The sequence below is a fragment of the Acomys minous genome (genome assembly GCF_964271855.1).
Source record: "Acomys minous genome assembly, chromosome: 14".
Taxonomy (NCBI): domain Eukaryota; kingdom Metazoa; phylum Chordata; class Mammalia; order Rodentia; family Muridae; genus Acomys; species Acomys minous.
The window spans coordinates 96222881-96243035 of record NC_140496.1 but is presented as its reverse complement, the minus strand read 5'-3'; the positions used below and the strand labels follow the sequence as shown (position 1 = coordinate 96243035).

Sequence of the window (20155 nt, the reverse complement as noted above, 5' to 3'; positions counted from 1 at the left end):
TTTTATATTGATCTACATATACATGGGTCATGTAAACATTTCTCCAGCATAAAGAGCTTGCAATGGGAACAGTTTAGAAAGCTTTGTTATATATTACAAGTCATTTGTGATAGTTCCTGTTGGATGTAAGAGATGAAAATTTCCCTGTCATTAGGGCTATATGCTAAAATTATAAATGCTTTCTTATTTCTTCAAACCAGAGCAGGCTGATTATTTCTTATCCAAGTGCTCACAAGTAGGGATGTTTTGGGTTTCTTTTGGATTTTGAAATACCTACACAAAATAAAGACATATCTTTAGTGTAAGAATCACATCACAATGTGAACTTTTATTTACGCTTCATGCATACCTCATACATGTAGCCTGAAGGTAATGTTATACTATATTTCTTGCATACCTGCATTTTGACTGCAACTCATCACAGGAGACAAGTATGGAATTTTCTACTTGTAGTGTCATGTCAGAACTCAAAAAATGTTCAGTTACATAACTGTTCAGTTTGGGTTGGAGATTTTCATCTGAAAACCTTAAGGTGCAACCGGAGACTCTCATGGTTACATACATGCTTCATATTGGAAATTTCCCCAGTTTAATTCTTCTTAATGTGAGAGCATTTCCCATTGGTAACATGAAACTCATAGGGCTCAAAATAAACATAACCAAACATCTCTCCAGTTTCAACATGCATTCACTCCAAAGCCTTTCCTCCATAATTTTCATCCTTGTCCTCAGAGACTTCTTCTTTCTAAAAGCACGTGCCTGCCAAAAACACTTCTAGTGTGGTGAAATGTTTTATATTTGTATGTTCTTTCCAACTCTTATGTCAGAGATCCTTAAATATAACTCAGATCTACAAGCAAAGATGGCAATGCTTCAAGACTCCCTTCTTTTTTAATGTATTTATATGCATTGTGCAATGTATTTCTGGGACATGGCTTTGAAGCATGCACTTACGAGCAAAACTTCTCACATCACCTGCATTTTAATATTTGCACATTTACACACATGCACGAGTAAGTGTGTAAGCTTAACATGTGGGCTTCAATTTTATGCAACATCTAGCAAATTACAAGCGTTTACAATTACCTCTGTTGTTCAGTGTGGCAGTATTGTGACGCTTAAGAGGAGTTTGGTTTTATGGCAATGGGTTGATGCTTAAGGGGGTTAAATGACCAACAATGAATTTTAGTGGAATTTGGTTCAATGGCCATAAGTCAAGGGTTCTTTTCATTAGACTACCATCAACATATATTAAAACACAGTAGGGTGATACTCCTTCATGATTTTTTTGTTGGATTTAGAAGTATTGATTCTTTGGTCCGGAGGCTCAAATACTTAACTACTTGAAAAGTAAAAATTCTAGTAGCTAATATATTAGAAATTATATCTGCATACTGCATACTCTGCATATTAAAGATTCAAGCAACTTTGACCCTTCTTGCTTTGAGAAAGCACTTTGCTCCTGATGATGATGTGGGCTAGGGTTTTGCATTATTGATTGAGAGTGGAACTTACTTTGGATATAGAGCTAGTACTTCATACCTTAGCCTGGTCATGAGACTCAAGAAAAAGAGAGAAGTCAGAAAAGCTCCAGTAGACTCAAGAGAGGAAAACATTCTTTAAAAAAAATGATATTTAGCGAGTTCTGAGTACTCTATCACTATTTTTCAGTACCAATCAGCAGAATGAGAAGTTTATACAGTCAGCATTTATATTTTACAGTGGTTTTCAAACATATTACTCTCTTCATTAAGTATAGGTGTCACTTTTTAAAAAGTATTTGTGACAGAGCTTGGATCATTCTCACTTCAGGGGAATGTTTTTCTAATCCTCCATACATCACAGAATACTTCATCAAAATTAAAAAAAAATAGTCTATAATTTTGATGTGGATGTAAAAGACTTGCTATGATTTTTATAATGCTAAGATGGAAGACATTGAGTTTATGTCAAATTAACTTGCTTTTCCTTCCAGTTAGCATAGGTTTTTTTTCATTGCACTTATATGTACAAGTCAGCTTGATATTGTGCCAGGGCTGCTTTTGTAATCCATGTGCACAACATGTCTCTGTTCATTGTGTAGAACTTGGAACTCAACTTTATTGTATTATGTGGAAGACTATAATATCTTAATTTATCATATTAAGTCATATGTATGATTCATATGAGTCAATCTTTAATTACAGCATTCATAATAATCCTTCTATTATAGAAAGATGAATCCTCAGCATAGAGTTCTAAGCCCCCACATCTTACAAAACACCTTTGTGTCCTTACAGATTGCTCACAGTAAATACGAGTCTTATTGTTTCCTACTATTTGGTGTCCTGTGTACTCAATATTACTACTACTGTGTTTTAATTTTCTAAAGAAAACTTTCCTTCAGTATTACTACTTTTTGAGTCTCCCAGCTTTTTCACCATGTTAACATTGTTTTAGATCAAAGTTGGAAATTATAAAAATGATTTCTAATCATGATTTGCTTCCATATTGTCAAATGCGCTATAGTTGTTCTGCAGTCTATGCTTTTTATGAAACAAATGGTAGAGTTTTCCAAAATCTAGTAATCATTTCTGTGCACCTGAAAGAAACATCTTAGGGGAGAGATTGTGCATTTGGTTCATGGTTTCAAAGGTATCAGCCTGTCATGATGGGGACATTGTAGAGCAAAGGGCTTCATCTGCATCAGAGAAACAGAAAGGAAGGCACAGAAACAAGACATCTTCAAGAGTCCGTTCCTAGTAAGCTTCTTCCTTTGCCTATGTCCAAGCTCTAAAGTATCCCCGGATACTTAATGGCAGCTCAGGACAAAGCTCTCAGCCCACATTCACAGGTATGTTTCATATCTGTGACATAACAATATAAATTAATACTAATAAATTTTGAGACCACTAGCATTTGAACCCTAACATTAACATTCACATTTGGAGTTACTTATACTCTGATTTAGTTTTTCCTGTGGCTGCCCTTTAAGAAATTGTACTCCTTTCAGATCAGAAAATTAAATCACCTTGTGTGTAGAACATGATTAAAACAGGTATTTACAAACCTAGAATAATCTAACTTAATCTTCTTTAATGTTTTCTTTAGTAAAACGAAAAGCAGAGGGGAAATTAGAACACATACTATGAAGGGAAAAGTGGAAGTGGGCAGAGGGGGGGCTTTAACTGGGGAGAAGGTAGGTAGAAGGACAAATAGCACTGAGGATGTTTGAAACATATATGAGAAACATTATTTTAAAAGCTTAAGAATACTTGTGATACACATACACACACACACACACACACACACACACACACACACAATGGTTTTAGTGCATATATGAACACAATGTAGAGTGTAATGCTGCCCCTGAGAGCCATGAAGTAAAAACAAAGCAAACCCTTCACAAGATTTAAGGTCAGTTGTTGGTCAGAGGGTGTCCAGGAGACTCCAAAAACAATATATATTATTGCCATTGACTTTGCTACCTCCCAGAGCTTGAAGATAAGAACCTATTGCTGAAGAAACCACATACTTTGCGCCTAGGATTATTGGAGAAATAGTCCTGGACCTGGCCTAGATGGTCCTCCTTTGCTTAGCTCTCATTTTATCAGACGGTGCTATTTATGTTGCCAAGAGAGAAAAGACATCAATTGTACTGTTCTGCTTTAAAGCCTACAAACCAAAGCAATGACTGGTCTGGCAAGATATACTCAGCGATGCAGTTAGTGCCACTTTTATCTTGGGTAACCAATTTTCTAATAGGACTTATGACCCAATAAATAGGGAATTCATGTCTGGGACTGAAAACATGCCAACTACTCATGGGTGGCGTGGTCATAAGATCTCAGAGGAGGACAACTTCTACCATTCTAAACCAGTACAATTTCTGGCAATTTTGAAATACTTATTTATGTTCCCATAGTTAGTATAACTTTCATCTTTCATCAAATAAGCTTCTTTTCCAAGTAAATGGAGACTCTAACAGATACTTACAACTTGTCAACATACAGAGACTAAGTAACCATATCATGCTCAACCCCAACTGATACATCTTATAATGTAACCCCTACACCTAAGACTCAGGGAATGTTACAGAAAAGGGAATGGAATGGTTGTAAAAGCCAGAGGACCAAGATACTTGGAGGTAGATATTGTCTTCTGGACACTTTAGAGTAACTGTAACCATGAAATCTTAACCATCTGGCTGCCTAAACAAAAACTGCACACTTGTGACAGCCAAGATGGCTAGGGATATTTCACAAGGCCTCATCCCTAAAGGAAGAACTATAGCCAATTAATGGCTACTAAGACAAAGAATCAGTTTTTTTTCCAAGAATGAGCTTACCAATGGATTATCTAAAACCATGTGGTCAACCCAAAATATATATACACATGAGCAATACAAAATAGGCACAGTAGGTTGTATTTTTATGTATGTGTATTTATATGCATATGTATCAATAGTAAGAGGTTATAAATTTGAGATGGGTAACATATGATGTATTGTAGAGAGGAAAGGATGTGGAAATAATGCCAGTGCAGTGTTTTAATGTCTGAACTTTTCAAAAGTGCATGTAAATTAAAAGTATTCAATTAAAAGTATTCTTTAAAAATCAAAATATGTTAAGAAGTAGAAATATCAATCATTTTTATGAGTAACTTTCTTAGAGTTTTAAATGTAGCTGTGGTGGAAAAAATGGAAATTTCTTATTTTCTTATCACTTTATACTGACTGCTTTTCTCTAAGGTGTGATTTTGAGAGGAGAATTCTATTTGCTTTAATATTCATTTTTCTTTTTGAACTGGATGATAAATGTTGAATCATCCTGAGGAGCCTGTTCTAAAACTGCTCATAGTACAATAAACTCTTTGTGATGAAGACAGCACAGTGTGACTATTTATAGTGCAATAACCAGTTGCATTATAAATAATCAGTTCTTCAATTGTTACATATATCCAGTGTCCATGGCACTTGAATTGTCTTTAAGTTATACACTGGGGAAACAGTAAAATAGAATGTAATTCTTTTCACTGTCTTGTGCTTTAATCCCAAAACACATAGATAATTAAGTTGTGTGGAGAATGTCTTTGTTTATGGATATACACATGTAGTATCCTTTGTATTCTATATTTTTTCTTAGTGTTTGTGTGCATGATCTTCTATTTTCCCATTATTTTTTAACTTGATAAGTTCAACTACATCATAGACTGTGGTAAAGGTAATTCTATCCCAGAGTTAAAGAAAGCATTTTATTATTTAAATGATTTGGCTTAAGGAAGATTTTTTTTTTTTTTTTTTTTTTTTTTTTTTTTTTTTTTGGTGCAGAGGCAGCAGGACATTTCTCTGGGAGGCCAAACAGGATGGTGGGAGACATTCCTAAAGACAATGCAGAGGTGGCATTCTTCTAAGAGGGAAGCCCTTCCCCCCTGAATCCAGCCCATGCTGGAATTAACTGGTGTCATTTTGAAGGAGTGGTCTGCTAATTGGCATCTCCTGATTGTATATAATGCCAACACCTTTCTCTATTAATTATTTCCCAAGCACATAGCTGCACAAGGGGAAACTGCCTGAAGATGTATACATGTCTAAGAGGAGCTGTTGCAGTTTCATTAACTTCCAAAGGTTCTCGGTGAAGGTTAACAGTTGGTTGGTGTTATTTGTAGATTTTTTTTTTGAGGTTGGAAGCATGATGTTCATGTATTGTGGTGATGGCCTGCTGAGTAATTGCAAGGTTCATTATACTACCACGACTGTCAAGGGGTATTTATGGATATTCATGTGCAGTGAACCATTGAACTTGAACTGGTCATTTGTGTCTCCCGTGGCTGGAATTGTGTTTACGCTAAATAGCAGGAGAACCCTTAATTACAAGACAGGAAAGAAGCAATGTTACCCAAGTTTAAAGTGGTAGATGGACTAAAGACACAAGCCTCTACATCTTCACCCTCAACTATTGTATTATTACTAATCTTGCTTATCAAAGAAATTAACTGCAATCCTTTTGCTTAAAAAAAAAATGTTTTGTGGGTATTTTTTTTCCTTCAGGTTTTTCAGTTGAAAGTGACAGAAACCAACCATGGTAGATGTATGTAGAAAATAAATTTATTTGAAGAGTATTTGTTAAAAAGAATCAAGCTTGGGAAAGTCAAAGCCAAAAGGAATAATGAAAGTTCCATTCTGTAAGAATGCCACCATTTCTAAAACATTTCCTGGGCATTCTAATTTATGTTGCTTTCATGTCCTGCTTATGTCATGCTAAGAAGTGTTTGTGCTCACTCTAGACACAGAGTGTGGCAACTGCTTCCACAGTCACCAGTCAGAATGAGCACCCTGAGGCCCTTGTTACTGTGTTCCAAAGGCTGGGAGATGCATACATCACACAGAGGATTTCAGTCCTGTTCTCATGTCCTGGCAATTTTAGCCTTTGTGTTTTCAGAGTTGTGCCTTAACTAAATAAAGTGTAGCCAACATTCACAAAGATGCTATATGTAAGGACTAGAAATAACTACTTCCTGGGAGAGGTTGGATTTGAACTGCTGTAGGAAAAATAGGGATATTTGGACCTACAGCTTTACTTGAAAATGGGAGTATTCATTTGGGAAAATATTTAGCTCAGAGGTCTACATGATGTAAACTTAGAGCCATATCTGGTATGAAAAAATACCTTTAAGTGAAGAGAATTTGAGGAAAGAAATCCAATCACTTGTGTTGTGGTGAATGGAAGAGGAAACCTGGGTTGACAAGTCTTCACCATGAAAACCCTAAGGCAAGGCTTCTAGGAGATGCCTAGTTCGTGGAAGTTGTTCAGTTTACTTCCAAATGACTAATGAATTTGAGGAGGGAAGTAGTCACTGCACACAGCATTAACTGGGTCAAAACGGATGAAAATCAGGAAAAAGTGACTTCTTGATCTTATTAGCCTAGTAAGGGAAGAAACTAGAGTACAAGTAGGAACTTGCAAGCAAAAGTGATTGAGACATGAGTAATTGCTGGCACAAAGGTTTGGAATTTGGAAAAAAAAATGAATGTCAGAGACTTTTCAAACACTTGCTACATTACGGTGCCTGGTGCTTGAGTTACGGAAGTGAGCACAGTGGACACAGATGAATGATCTCGGCAACCTTATCGTCCATTGAGGTTGGGTGGAGATGTATTGCAAACAATAAAAAAAAATTATAGTAAATACATCATGTCATGTGCGGAAGGTGTTTTATCCTATGGAAAACAACAGTAGAGCAGGTGAGGGGGTTGGAAGTTTGGGTAGAGTATGTTTGTCGTGCTGCCTGATAGTGGAAAGGTTGGCATTATTGAGGAGGCCATATTGAAGGCAAGATTTGTCTGAGATGAGAGGAAAGCCAGATGATCTGGACGTCTTAGTATGAGGCTCAGACGACACAGAGCTAGGACATGAGCCATGTATTTGCTGAGAGGAAGAAGCGAGGCTAAGTAAGGGAAGTTGGGGAGAGGAGCAGCTCTCAGATGTAGCTGTGATAGGATGGCAGCCTTTTGATATGTATATGTTATGTATATGATAATAACAATGTACATATATATTTAGTGTTATGAATGTCTAACCCCAAGCTCCTTTTCTTTCTTTTAAAATTTTTTTTCTTTATTCATTTTACATCCTATTGCAGCACCCCCTGCCAAGTCCCCCTCACACACACACCAATTTTCTTTTTCCCTTCTCCTTAGAGAAGGGGGAGGTCCCCATGCTTACCAACCCTCCCTAGCACATTAGGTGGCTGCCAAACTAGGTGCATTCTCTCCCACTGAGGCCAGACAAGGCAGCCCAATTAAGAGAACAGGATCCAAAGGAAGGGATCAGAGTCAGAGAGGGTCCCTGCTCCAGTTGTTGGGGACTCACATGATGATCAAGCTGCGCATCTGCTACATGTGTGCAGGGAGCCTATGATTAATCCATGCGTGCTCTTTGTTTGCTGGTTCAGTCTTGTGTGTCCCCATGGGCCACGTTTAGTTGTCTCTGTAGGTCTCCTTGTGGGGTCCTTGGCCCCCATGATTCCCTCAGTCATTTCCCCAACTCTTCTACAGGACCTCCCCCAGTTCTGCCTGATGTTCACCTGTGGGTCTCTGCATCTGTTTGCATCAGACTGAAGGCTCCCAGAGGAGTTATGCTTGGTTCCTGTCTACAAGCATAACAGAGTAACATCAACAGTGTCAGGATTGGTTGGGTCTCAATTAGGGTCCCGTCTTTGGTTAGCCATCCCCTCAATCTTTGCTCCATCTTTGTCTCTGCACATCTTGTAGGCAGGAAAATTTGGGGTTGAAGATGTTGTGGGTATTTTTCTGTAGGTGGGTATTTTTCTCAACAGGAAGTCAATGTAAATGTACAGTTCAGAAAGGCTTCGAGCTTTATTTTGCTATGCTGTTCCTAGACTGTGATCGGGTGAAGATCAACACCGAGGGGTGGTGTTGTAAGACCCGTTGGAAGAAAGGCCAGGGCCTGGGGCCTACAACATTCGCAGACCAAAGCAAAAGACATTTTTGTTCTTTTGTCAGTTTCTGCTCCTGTGCTTTCCACTCCGAAGAAAAGGAGCTACTTTTTAAAGCAAGCGATTGTAAAGCAGCTATCCCTGCTGAACCTCCTCCCTCTTCTTGCTGCTTTACACATTCTTTGGTGGAGGTGCTAACGAGATGTGCTGAGCACTTTGAAGAGTTTCCACCGTAAACCTCTGAGAAACCTCCGAGAGGAAGTGATGGTGATGGTTTAGACCACGTGGCTGCCTTAATAGGTCTTAAATCATTTGGGTAAATACAAGTTTCGCTCATTTTGGTAAAGGTTGAGTTTGAGTGTTTCGTTTGGCATAATCCTTAGGCTAACTCATTGCTTGTCTAAGTTTTCCCTTTCTGGCTGGGTGTTTGGTCTTCGTAGTCTTAACCACATGGAGTACTGACTGGAGTGAAAGGGAGAGCAAGCAGACCTGATAAAGGAATGACCATGTAGCAGGCAGCCTTTGGAGACAGGAATGGGGGCTCAGTTTCTTGTCTTCACCCAAGACTACTAGAGATATGATTTTGTGTCATCATATCCCTACTTGCATTTGATGCCATCATCACTAGAACTCCTTTTACTTTTGTTTCATAATATAAAAACTTTGCTTCTACCATTTTGTGTATGTTGAGTATCTTCTGGTGTTACTGTAATGTGATTGGCAGAATGACTTGCTGTATCTCCAGAGTGCTGAGTTCCATGAAGGTCAAAGCCTACTTTACCCTCTCCTATGGTGGAATAAAATTTGTAAGTGAGATTTGACTAAACTTTCAAAAGCAAAAACAAAACGTAACCTTGCTTGGTAAACACCATGCCAAACCTCATCCTTCTAAAACATTTTATTGCGTAGAAACTGGTAGAAAGATGTTAATGAAGTTTCCAATGACTGTTACTTTTCATACAGACAAAAATTCGAAGTGGTAGAAAGCTATGATTTGAATCTGGAGACAGGTGAAGGGGAGCTAAGGGAGTGGATGTGTCAGCGTGTGCACACGTATGCACACCTGCTGAAGAGATAGACACCATATGTTTTCAGGCATCATTTAACTGTCAGACATCTGCCATGAGGAAAATATTTTAATATAGAGAATCAATTGTGTGAATATTAAGGTTAGCATGTTATAAGCCTAAGCCAAAAATTATGACATCATTATTGCTTTTACATGAAAACACTTTTATATGTACAGAGAATTTCAACATAACTTTCAGTAAAAAAAAAAAAAGTTGGTTTTCTTACACCCTTATGCTTTTCTTAGCATTAATATTTGAGGACTATTTTGAGCCAAGTCTAATAATAAATGCCTAACTTACATATTTTATTATTTAATAGTATTATTGTCAAGGTAATCTGTAGAAAGGATAGTATGTGCTAAGCAAGAACAAAATCTCATTGTAAAGAATGTCTTCAGTTCTACCTTTATAAACTTCTTATATTTAGGTACTTTCCAAATTGTGGAAACCAGGTTTCCTAGTGATTGTGTCATACGGTGCATGGACAGATGACAGCCTAAACACTTTCCTTGTGGTATTTAAGCAGGAGGTGTGCTTGCGTGCTGGATGCCCATTCCCAAAGCCCACTCAAAGGCAATTGCAGGGAATGGAGAAGATGATAAATGGAATTCTTTTGATAATATCATCCCCATTTCAAGTTTTATTTCAGCCTCCTTCTTTAGGGCACAGGGCATTTTTATGAGCTTCATGTGTATTTGATGTTAGGATGGAGGGAGAAATGGTGACCCTAAGAGACTGGGACTTTGCTTGTCTTCTTTTGTCATTGGCCAACACTGGAAGCAAACAGGTCTTATGGGTTTGACTTGTAGGTATTTTGAATTCCTGTATGAGGATGCTATGGCACTACTTTTGTAGGGAAGACAGTGGCTTTGGAAACCTTTTAAAAGAGTTTCTAAGACATCAGTTTGTCACAGGGACTTGGGATTGCCATAATGTGCTTATTTTAGAGCTCAGGTGTCGAGGTTCTCAAAGTTACAGTGCATCTCATGCTTTTTAAACAGACAGGCATACAGACAACAGCAAAACAGTCATTTATGAGTTAGCTTTCTGTAAGGAAAGCAGAGTCCATCTTCGGAAGCCCTTTTCTAAACAAGAGAAAGAACTGTTTCTCTGCTTCGGGAGACTCATCTTGTTTCTTCCCCCACAAGCCTCAGTGCTGCCTCACTGCCTCCCATCACACAGACGTGCTCAGGGGAGGAAAAAAAACATTTTCCCCAATCACAAAATATCTCATTTTCATTTGAAAAATATGTGGTTGACTGGATGGCTACAGAGAAAGAGGGAAAATGATTACAGAACACATCTTCTAGCTTAGATACTATAATTATTTTATTACAGTTATTCTTATAAATAGTTCACATTCTGTTAAATGAATCTGAACCACCTGATCTGTGACTTCTCGACTGTAGATTCCAGGGGTGAGGTGGGGTTGGGTGGGGTGGTGGCGTCAAAATCCTATTAAGTCACACTGCCATCTAACCTTTCTGTTTTCCAGCTTTGTCAGTCATGTCCCATTAATGGATCTTACTAGTCTCCCGGATGATCTGAGGCCTCCTCCTACTCCAGGGGCTATTTCTGCCTCAATATTTTTGCAAAACAAATGCACTGTGTTCCTTGCCTGTAAAGTATGGGTGTCTGAGTGTCTTACTCATAACTTGTTTGAAGACCCCATTTGTTTATTCATAGTGTTCTCATCTGCAAATGAAAGTGTGATTACCTACTACAGAAGGTGGACACTAGATGTGGAACTATATTAGGGATATAATATAGGGCATAACAAGAAGTAGCAGGGGATCCCCATAAAACACACAGCACATTTAATACAGAGTTTGTATTAAATGGAAAACAATTCACACTAAGGACCGCTGGCCCAATTTATGTTAAGATGTTCAAGGTGTTTCCTGAAAGCATGTTTTGTCTGTTACCTATGGGAATGTCTCAGATTCATTTTAATTTGTTTTTTTATATGAAAATTTACACTTTTAGTTTTTTAAAAAAATATATCCTTAGTAAAATTTTATCAGGGGGCATGGGTGGGAGGCATCTGCTAAGGCTGTTAAGACTTAGTTTACTATAAAAGTTTTATAATTTTAAAGAAAGGACAACGTCTGGTTGTGTGTGTGTGTGTGTGTGTGTGTGTGTGTGTGTGTGTGTGTGTGCGTATGTGGAGTTTTCATTGTTGCTAGTGGTAACTATAGAGAGTTATTTTAAACAGTACCCTTTAAATAACAATAGTCTTCCCAAATGTAGTGTGGCATAGCTTTAAACTTTATTAAGTCTGCCTTGTCCCCCTTCCTCTCCCAGAGTAAATGGAAGAAAAGTTTCCAGGCTCCATGCTGTGAGTTTGATTGATGTCCAGAACATCTGAAGGACTTTTGTGTCCTGCCTGCTCTCCATGGGTTCATAATGTGTGAATACGGAAAGAAGGTCAGCCCTTATCACATGTAATCGAGGCCTGAAAGCAGATCTGCAGTGACAGTCAGGCCCTGTAAATAAGGGCACACATCATCACCCGCGCAGCTTAGACAAGTTGTGGGATCTTTGCTCTCCTCTTTACCCCTTCCCACTCAGGGGGACCTTGGCAGAGCAATGAAAGCCGAGCGAAGACGTGCTCAGAATAATGTGTCACTCTTGCGAGGGAGGAAGGGATTGTGTATTTGTCATGATGTGATGGTCTTTCATTGAACAGCTGAAGGCAGCACTGGGTTGTTAGTGACTAGTGGTGTGGAATGCTGCAAATTAGGACAGGGCAGGGAGGTGGGAGGCCTGAGAGACAGCCGAAGATGTGGTCTTTATACACTCCAAAGTCAGGGAAAATGTTTTAATACCTTGAGTTGTTTTCCAGTTCTCTGTCTTGGTGGAATATTCATAGTTTCTTTTTAAATGTGAATTCAGTGTTTAGTTAAAATCAGAAAAATGCCAAGGGGTTGCCAGCACTGTCCTTAAGGCAATACATATATGAACTTTTAAGAATATTGTTGTCCAAACTCCATGGAATAATAGGGACCAAAAATGCTATAGCCTCTGAAAGGAAGATGAAAGTTTCTACCATCCTGGCACCTGTGCACTACAACTGCTATTTAAGTAAACTATCTCAAACAACATTAGTAGGAATGATCAGATAATAATTACAGTAGTACAGATGTTACTGTTCCTTCTAACAATAATCAAAGATTTGTGACATTATCATAGATACAGAAGAAAATATTATTCCTCTTGTTTCCAAATTTTTAGTGGTTTGCTTCAAAGTATAATCAGCTACAAGATGAAATAATTGTGGTAATTTTGTGTAATAGAGAAATGGAGAGAGAGCCACAATAATGCCCGTAGGTTTGGAAGCATTCTTTTCCCAACATGCTAAGGTGAAATTGAAGCTTCTAGATTAGGATACATGACCCTTCCTGGCTTCTAGTTGCTTTTCTAGACTTTCAGTTGCTGCTCCCCACCCCATCCAGATCTCTGGATATTTGAGCATACTCTATTTCTCATATCCTTCAAACAAGACTCCTAACATTTATTCATAAATATATATGATATAATTTCCTTCTCTGCTCCAAGGATTCTTTACATTGTTAATATCTTTGAACTCATAGGTCTGCTTTATATTTTAGTTTTATTTTATTTATGAATCTATGTGAGTAAGTGTGTGTGTGAGTGTGCACATGTGTGTGTGTGTGTGTGTGTTGTGCACGCATGTGTGTTCCTGCATGTAGAGATCTGTGTCAGGTGTCTTCGTCTATTGCTGTCTATCAGTGAAGTTTAGATTTCAGCTGTCTCTGCCTCACCCTCTCCCCTAGCTTCAGATGTTACTGATATATACATGCTACTGTGTCAGCTGGGGATCAGATACATACATGCTACTGTGTCAGCTGGGGATCAGATACACACATGCTACTGTGTCAGCTGGGGATCAGATACACACATGCTACTGTGTCAGCTGGGGATCAGATACACACATGCTACTGTGTCAGCTGGGGATCAGATACACACATGCTACTGTGTCAGCTGGGGATCAGATACACACATGCTACTGTGTCAGCTGGGGATCAGATACATACATGCTACTGTGTCAGCTGGGGATCAGATACACACATGCTACTGTGTCCGCTGGGGATCAGATACATACATGCTACTGTGTCCGCTGGGGATCAGATACATACATGCTACTGTGTCAGGTGGGGATCAGATACACACATGCTACTGTGTCCGCTGGGGATCAGATACATACATGCTACTGTGTCAGCTGGGGATCAGATACAAACATGCTACTGTGTCAGGTGGGGATCAGACACACACATGCTACTGTGTCTGCTGGGGATCAGATACATACATGCTACTGTGTCTGCTGGGGATCAGATACATACATGCTACTGTGTCGGCTGGGGATCAGATACACACATGCTACTGTGTCAGCTGGGGATCAGATACACACATGCTACTGTGTCTGCTGGGGATCAGATACATACATGCTACTGTGTCGGGTGGGGATCGGAACTCAGGTTCTCATGCTTACCCTTTGCTGTTGGCACTGCACAAGGAGACCTAGTCATGAAACCTTTCTTATGTAAGTACAGCCCTATCCCCAGGCACCACTGCATAGTCATTGCTTCTGATGCTTTCTCCTCCCACCATAAGTTTAGGCAAGTTCTTTCCTGAAGGAGGCGATTACCTCTTTTTATTCTCAGAGCATACTTACTAGATACAGGCATACTTCCTCCATCACATGCAGAAAGAAAAGTCCCCAGCAAAATGTGAGCTATCACGTTATATTATATATGTAACAATAAGGAAGATGGAATTTCCAGCTGAAAATAAATCACAAATTGAAATTGGCAACAAGGTAATCTCAATTTAGAAATACTCTTCTGAGACTTGATACCCTAGGATCATATTCAGGGGAAGGAGGTCCCCCTCAGTCACAGTCATAGGGAAGGGGAATAGGGTGAAAGCAGGAGGGAGGGAGGAATGGGAGGCTACATGGGATGGGATAACAATTGAGATGTAATATGAATGAATTAATAAAAATTACAATGCAAAAATAAAATGAAATGTCTTGCACAATAAAAAAAAAGAAATACTCTTCTGCTTCAAATATATGAATAGTTAATGGATTAAGCCAAAGTAAATGCATTCAAAGAGATACCTTCCTGAGTATAATTTGAATTATTTTAAAATGTGTGTTGTTTCAATGATAGTATTACTTGTCACAGGAATGGTGTGGTTGGTGCAGCTTTGTGTCTCGTTCTATGAAAGGAGGATCATGAAGGATCTCATTTCAGAGGGCAGGAGAATGGTTAGCAAGGGATGTTAGGGCATTCCTGCTTCTCTCTGATGCTTTCCTGTGTTCACATCGAATTCAGTTATGTGCCAGTTCACTGGCTCCCAGCACAGTTATCACAGCGGACCCGCCAGTTCACTATTGATGAGTGTTTGAACAGCTCCTCTGGGTTGTGCAGGTAACACAGTCATAATATATTATACTGCAAGGATGGCGTGTGTGTAGAGGGTGTCATTTTGTACACAATTTCTGCAGATGTGTAGCACAACATACTCTCATGTTGGGGTATGTCTTTGACCTCTGTTGTGCTCACTGTCGAAGTGAGACCTTCAAACAAAATTTCCCCTCTGCAGATTTATCAGAACCTCAGTATATAAATTGACTGCAAAGCCACCTTTGTTCAGTAGAAGCTGCAGAACACCTAAGCCGTAAGCCATCGCTATTCCCTTTTCTTCTATTTCTTCCTATGGATAGGGACCTTTTAAGTTTTAGCCTTTTCAAGCTAAAATAAAGCCTGTGGGTACAGCAGGGTTAGCTATGACAGCTTCATAAGAAAGTCTGCAAAGACGCCATCAAGTGCGTGTGGCCCAGTGGCTGTCACCACTGCGTGTGGCCCAGTGGCTGTCACCATCACTGTTAGGGAAGAGGGTGAATGTGGGTTCAGCCATGAAGACACTGGTACAGAAGATGCTTAATTAGATTGGACTTTGGAAACTAAAATGTGAGCTCTGAGGAAATGGTATACATTAGGGAGGATGAGTTAAATTATGTAAACATCTGCAGGTTTTCCTGAGCCAGATTTCTTGAGAAGTATGGGTGCTTCTTTGAGTCCCCACTGTTTTTTTTTTCTCGAACATCTTTATTGTTGGCACACAACACATGTGACAGTGTAGAAGGGAGTTGGTAGATGCTGTGTGAGTTTTTTGATATTTCAAAATGAAACCCACATTAGTAAAAGCTTGATTAACTAGAAACTTCATATTGTAAGTCTAACTGTCATTTCTCCCCATGTGGTTAGAGATGGAGGGTTATCCTACATCCAGCATCCTAACTAACTTTTACCTTCAAGCCAGCCAATTGCTTCAAAGCCTTTAATATATAGACTCAACCTTGTAACCTGTATTCAGAGCCCTGAGCACTCTGGTTCCACTCTGTCTGGCTTTTTCTCCAACCCACTTTTGAAAAGGAGCTGCCTGTTCCAGTAAGCTTTGTCCGTCCCCAGGCTGCTTCACAGATGAAATATTATTCTTACCTTGAGGCTGCCTCGTTCATCCTCCCCCTCCTGCTCCTCCATGGCTGCACACATTCTGTTCCTCCCTCCATGCACCTAGCTCACTCATCTTCAGCCCACCCTAATCCATCCATCCACTCTGCGTTTCTGTAAATGTTACTGAGGGCGGGTGTCTTAAAAATGCTCCTCTTTCCACACTAGTTTGTTATCATGGGTCTTATTTCCCTGCAGTGTTGAGTGCATCTGCTTCAACTAGCATTTCATTAAAAAATCAGAAATAGCTGCACGTATAAGTAGGTTTTTAACTCAAAAGTGGTATTTTAGGGGGGAGAGAGAGGGAGAGAGAGAGAGGGAGAGGGAGAGGGAGAGAGAGAGAGAGAGAGAGAGAGAGAGAGAGAGGGAGGGAGGGAGGGAGGGAGGGAGGGAGAGCTGGTTATACTCTGAAGAAGTCTTCTTTGCCCTTTTTTTTAGAGGGGGGTGGGGGGGATGTGACAGTGGAGCTGTCCCACATTTTAGCCATTCAGCCATTGCCCAAACCTTAGGCAGAGCTCCAAACTGGCAACAGACCACAGGGCAGTGTGGCTCTGAGCCCAGCAGAGAAGATTTGAATAGATTCCACTACTTGGTTTTTGGTCCCCTTTCTCCCTCTTTCTTGATTGCCTCCACTCACTTGCATGTTTCCTATACATTCATGTTATATGTTGCTGCTACTTCCATCCCCTATTACCCTCTTGTACACCTTCCTTTTCCCACAAACCCCTTCTTCCCACCTAGTCCTGATGCAGCTACATGGTTAGCGAACATGACATCCTTCTTCCAGCAATGGTCATTAGTTCTCAGGAAGGGATGTGAAGAAGACAGAGTTTTTGTTCTAAATCTTTTTTTCCTCAAACAGCAAACAAACACATCACAGTGATATATTAAGTCAGTTGGCTGAAATGTATTCGCTCATAGATTTTGGGTGTGTGTGGAGGCCAGAGGATGAAGGCGAATGTCTTTATCACTCTTTATCTTATTTTAGAAAGGGGTTCTAACTGAATTGGGTGTTTGCTAGCTTGCCTGGCCAGAGAACACCAGGGATCTGATCTGTTTCTCCTGTCTCTGCCTACAATGCTGGACTATAGGTATAGGAGATAGGGGATTTGACCTCAGGTCTTACTTACAAAGCAGTCATTCTTACCTTACACACTGAGCCATCTCTCAGCTCTTCTCATAAATCTTGGCCAGGTAAAGTAATGAAGTTTAAGAAGTACGCTGCTATACCTAAAGTAACATTGTCATCTCCATAGGCACTGACGATTAATGTAAGCCTTTTGGTTTTAGTAACAATCTCAGAATAAAAGAAAACAGGGCTCTCTCTCTCTCTCTCTCTCTCTCTCTCTCTCTCTCTCTCTCTCTCTCTCTCTCTCTCTGAACCTTTCTGTGGGAAAAGTTTATTCCATCTCCTGGAAAAATGAATATTTATAAAAAACAGTGTTCTGCAGTTAAAGTAGAAGAATTAATTTTTTTTTTGTACATAAACTTGTTAGTATTCAAAAGCACGTTTTTTTTTTCTGTTCAGGTAATGAAGGCATCACTATTTAGAGAAAGTTGACAAATGAATGGAAAGCCCGAATATGTCACCTTGCAGCATTGGCTAACATACTGTCAGTGTGGAACCTTTTCCTATTTGTGAGTTGGATTCAGTCGTTTGCTCAATTATTTAAATGTTGATGTAGCATGAGAAACCAAGGGAAAGTGTCACTTTGATGTGTTCAACTATCTCTGTCATTTCATGCAAGAAAAGAACACTATTATTTCTCCTTGTCTCCGCATCCCTCCCGCCCCCTCCCCCTTTTCAAATGTAACAATTCTTAGGGAAAAAAATGCTGGCAGGAGAAGTAAACTGTTTTCTGACAGCAGAATGGTGATCTGGTTTGCAGTGGTTTCTCTCATTACTCCCTGAGAGGAGGGGGGACATGGGTGCTGCCTAGGCAGGGTGGAGCCTCTTATGCACTGGCCCTGTGTGGGCGTCTGGGTCAAACTCCTTTCTTTAGAAAACAATCGGGGAGGGGTCCTTTCGGCCTTTGTTGTCCTCTCCAGGAGGTGATGCTGAAATACTGCGGTGACAAAACCAGTTTGTAATAGGCTTGTCTTTGGGGCTTGCTGGCCGGCTTGCAGGGAAACCTAGTATCCCAAGTGGAGGCCAGGCAGAGCAGGCAGGTCGCAGTCGCTGCTTTCCTGCAGTGGGCTGGCTCCCAGAACTAGACGAGCAGCTTCTCAGTTCCTTGATTATTCTTCTGGCTTTGCACAGGAGGGTAAGATCGGTGGCACACACCACGGTGCTGACAGGGCTGAGTTCGCGTGTGATTTCGGGGCTTTTTATCATACCGAAGGGCAGAAGTTCAATGGCTAAAACCTCCCACCCCCATCCTCCGACTGCTCTGTGTTTTTGCTACCGTCTCTCTCTGCCATAACTCTCTAGGTAATTCTTTAGAATAATTGCAAAATGATGCAAAGTTTCTTCCTTTTTTCTTTTTTTCTAACAAGAGTTAATTTCAGCTCAGTTTGGCACTTTCCGTATGGGCTTTACTATGTGAAGAAGTTAAGACCATAACAAAGTTTATAAACTTTGTTTTGACCAGTAATTCTATTAGAATGCATAGGTTGGTTAGTTAACTTTTAAGGCCACGGTAATATCTGTGTGGCTGCATTAAGAAACTTTACAACTGCAACAGTTACAGTTTGTGAATGTGTGAGGTATTGTTCTGCATTTAAAAACAGGGATTTGATGTATAAAATTCATCCAGAGCCATTCTTACATAAAGGTGACTAAAATGAAGTAATTGAAGTAATTTAAAAAGCGTTTTAATTGTCTGAATAAAAGAGTAATAATTTTTAAAAGTGGGTAAACTATTTTTAAGGTAGAAGGTAGGCAACTTAATGAATATGAAATATTTTCTTTTGGTAATGACTGAAATGATGCATTTATGATGTTGGAAATGAGGAGATAACTGGCTTTGTAAATTTAAAACAAATGATAACAGGGCTATGAGTGGGACTGAAATGCATTAACAGTTTAACCTTATACAGACTGCTTTTTGTTGGATCAACTTGACTGTGCTGTTTATGTTAAAAGTATCTCTTATCTATTATCTTATACTTTTTATTGGTATGTACAGGACAACTTCTTTTTCTAATCGCCAAGGTTTCATATCTGTTAAAATATTTTATGGCTTTGCTCTAAAAAAAAATGCTCTGAAATAAAAAGGAATGGATAGTGTAAGTCAGAGCAGTTGCTATACGGGCATGCTAGGTATATCATCCATCTAACTTGTTAGCTCATTCTCCACAAGCTGTTATGATCCGATGTCTCCTAGAAGAGAAGACAAAAATTTTAGGAAACACACTGCCTATGGCAGTTCTGGAAAGCTGTGCATATGGGGCCCGTGCGGCAGAACTCTCATTTCTCTCTTCAGATTGGGAATGCTAATTTTTAATTTTCTTTTAATATTTTCTTCTAAAGATAAATACCTGAATGGGGCTTCAAACTATGCAATAAAAACAGAGGCCATGTAATATTCAGAGTCTACGAATCATAAACTACTAGTTTAGAATATAACTTCATGTATAAAAATGCTCTCATTTGTCATAGGAGGAGGTAGACTCTCAGAATCCTTGTTGCCTTCCGCGTCATAGAGCCTTCCCTGTCTGTGGTTCCTTTCTGCCTGCACATGCGTGTGTATGTTGCAGGTATGCACATGTGTATTTTTATAAGCGTGTGTCTCTGTATATGTGTGCTTGGGCTTCTACTCATTTACCTTGCAGCACAGTAAATGAAGTCCCTGTGTCTCGCATGCCCGGTTCTGACTCTTAGCTCTACCACACCCTGGGTATGACTATTTAAATAGCTAACTCTCATATCTCAGTTTTCTCTACTATTAAGTGCACATGATACTTATATTCCCTACAACATTGGTCTTATTCCTTAATCAGCATATAGGAAGTTTAAAAAATTGGGAATGTATAGGGACCAGATTCTGAAGAATCTTAGTGTGGGTTACATGCCACATCCCAATGGATGTTTGCTTCCAGAGTAGTTATCAATTAGCATTAACATCTTACAATGAACTTTCTGTTAATACCATTGTGTAAAAT

The 20155-nt window shown here is 39.5% G+C and overlaps 1 protein-coding gene across 10 annotated transcripts in view; it reads left to right on the top strand.

The window, feature by feature from the left end:
• BMPR1B (bone morphogenetic protein receptor type 1B) overlaps positions 1-20155 on the top strand; it is a 331935-nt gene that overhangs the window by 219464 nt on the left and 92316 nt on the right. Inside the window, exon 3 of one of the 10 annotated variants that reach the window (XM_084756098.1) lies at positions 17580-17689. The exons of 8 other annotated variants lie outside the window; for them this stretch is intronic. The gene's annotated coding sequence lies outside the window, so the exon portion shown is untranslated. Of the gene's footprint in view, positions 1-17579; positions 17690-18296; positions 18316-20155 lie in introns of those variants that run through there. One more of the 10 variants, XM_084756092.1, reaches the window with a different exon arrangement.